This window comes from Hemibagrus wyckioides, linkage group LG21 (assembly GCF_019097595.1).
Source record: "Hemibagrus wyckioides isolate EC202008001 linkage group LG21, SWU_Hwy_1.0, whole genome shotgun sequence".
In the NCBI taxonomy this organism is placed as follows: domain Eukaryota; kingdom Metazoa; phylum Chordata; class Actinopteri; order Siluriformes; family Bagridae; genus Hemibagrus; species Hemibagrus wyckioides.
The window spans coordinates 1,256,341-1,258,840 of NC_080730.1; the positions used below are offsets into that span (position 1 = coordinate 1,256,341).

The 2,500-nt window shown below is 37.7% G+C and overlaps 1 protein-coding gene across 2 annotated transcripts in view; it reads left to right on the plus strand.

Moving 5' to 3' along the window:
* The window catches only part of LOC131342663 (retinoic acid receptor gamma-A-like), a 54,798-nt gene that overhangs the window by 4,005 nt on the left and 48,293 nt on the right, over window positions 1–2,500 (plus strand). The window contains exon 2 of one of the 2 annotated variants that reach the window (XM_058373781.1): window positions 794–906. The exons of the other annotated variant lie outside the window; for it this stretch is intronic. The gene's annotated coding sequence lies outside the window, so the exon portion shown is untranslated. The remainder of the gene's footprint in view (window positions 1–793; window positions 907–2,500) is intronic. 2 annotated transcript variants of the gene reach the window in all.

Genomic DNA, 2,500 nt, shown 5'->3' on the forward strand with positions numbered 1-2,500 from the left:
TGTGTGTGTGTGAGAGAGCATGTGTATGTGTGTGTGTGTGTGTGTGTGTGTGTGTGTGTGTGTGAGAGAGCATGTGTATGTGTGTGTGTGTGTGTGTGTGTGTGTGCAGTCGAATGTGTACACATGCTAACAAATTTGCCATAAAAGGGGCGGAGTTACAGAGTTCCTGCTTTTTATATAAAATTGAACAAAATAACAAAACAAAATTTCCAAATTAAAATAAAAAAATTCTTGATTCTGGTTTTTTTTCCATAATATAAGATGTTGATGTCTGTTTTTATTTATATTTATTTATTTTATATTTATTTATTTATTTATTTTTATTTATAAACCAAAATGAAAACCAAAAGCTAACGTTTTGGCTAGCATGTAAGTTACCGCATCAAAATGTTTAGCCAAGGTTAGGTTAAAAAAAAAAAGAAGCTAATAATAAGAACGTCTAAAAATTTCCACATCAGTCAAATGATTAAAGTATTTTACTGACAGAAAAATAGAAACAGTTTCTCTTCACCATGTTTCACAAATTCAGTTGTTTTCCAGAAGTCATGATTATTAATGAGTCTGGCGAATATTAATGAGTCTGGTGAATATTAATGAGTCTGGTGAATATTAATGAGAGTGATGAATATTAATGAGACTGATGAATATTAATGAGACTGATGAATATTTAGGTGTTTATACAAAACAGAAACAAACAGCAGCACCACTTTAAACCTGGAAGATGTAAGGTGTGTAAACGTCTGGTCGGTCAGCGTGACGGTTCTGACCTCATTTTTTCGTTTGTTCCGAACAGAATTACAGAACATGTTGAGAAGGTCACAGGGCCACGATGTCGTCCACTAACAAGGCTAAAATAAGAAAACTAAAAATAAAGAAATCCTTCTTGAACACACCCTCGATCAGGAGGTGAGTGAATAAAGCCATGAAAAAAGTCGTTTCTGACTTCATTAAAGTTTTTCTTTTTCCCTAAAACAGAGGCGCTGTATTAAACCCCGTACTGTACCGTACACACCTCCCATATCCGCACTTAAAGATATTTGTACACGCGTTCGAGACGCTTTTACGACATAACTGCCTTCATAAACTGGAGTTATTGAGCGCCGGCGCTGACCCAATCATAAACCTGAGGGGTTTTTTGAGAAAAAAGGTTTTCAGTTCCACTTTTTGAAGCGTATTAAAGTGAGCTGAAATCCAGCCTGGTTACATGTTTTTAAAACAAAGAACTTCCACTAAATTCCACAGAATTCTACAAATGTGTGTGTAAATACCTTTTATTTTGAAGTTGAGCCATGCGTGTGAACTTTTAGGACTTTTAAGGGAAAAAGGTTCCTTAATGGTTCTTCTACATGCCACCATTTGTTCTTGTAGAAACTTTAAACCTAGCATAAAGACCTGAAGGTTTGTGATGATGATTCTACAGTTGCTGGAACCCTGAACAGAAAATATGGGTTCCTCATGGGGATCTTCATATAGTTTAAAGCTTTTGGTATCTATTTGGAACCCTCTGATAGAGAACCCTTTGTTTACAGAGACAAAGGGATCTAAGATCTCCAATCAACTATTTATCTGACCTTTCATTACGGTTCTTTTTAGAATGCAGTAAGTGTCAAGGTGGAATACTTTCCAATGGGTTCTTTCTGAAATGCTGTGTCCCAAGTGGAACCTTTATGCATTTCCATCAGAGGAACACACTGAGGAAACCTCTGTGGGAGTTCTGGAGGTTCTAGCTGTCAGAACCCTATGGTTCCAGAAACTGCTGGTCATGGACAGGATGTAGAAGAAGAACGGTAGTTTGAAGAATCGCTGTATTGGAGTAGAAAAGAACATGTCCATTGTAATAGGTTCTTTAACTAGACCTGGACAGTACCAGGTATCTGCACGGTACCTGGAACTGTAGATGTGTGTGTGTGTGTGTGTGTTCAGGGTTTCAGCTTTTTGTGAGGACTTATAATCATTTCCCTATATTTATAGAAATATGTGACAGGTTTGACCTTCTGTCTGGTCCTTATAACACTGTGTGTGTGTTGAGAGTGTGTATGTTGAGAGTGTATGTGTGTGTGTGTATGTGTGTGTTGAGTGTGTGTGTTTTTGTGTGTTGAGAGTGTGTGTCTTTGTGTGTGTTGTATGTGTTCATTTTAATTAATTTAGCAAATTCACCTTCTTTGTTCTGAGAAGTCCCTGTAATGACTGTGTGAATGTGTGTGTGTGTGTGTGTGTGAATGTGTGTGTGAATGTGTGTGTGTGTGTGTGTGTGTGTGTGTGTGAATGTGTGTGTGTGTGTGTGTGAATGTGTGTGTGTGTGTGTGTGTGTGTTGTGCACCACATCCTTTAGTTTAAGCTTCATAGCCTCTTTAAAAGTCCTGATTTACTGCCTTTATTTTGTCAGTATGATTACTCACCCTGAGATTAGGCTTTTCCAGACACATGGATGTGTGTGTGTGTGTGTGTGTGTGAGTGTGTGAGAGTGTGTGTTTGTGTGTGTGTGTGTGTGTGTGTGTGT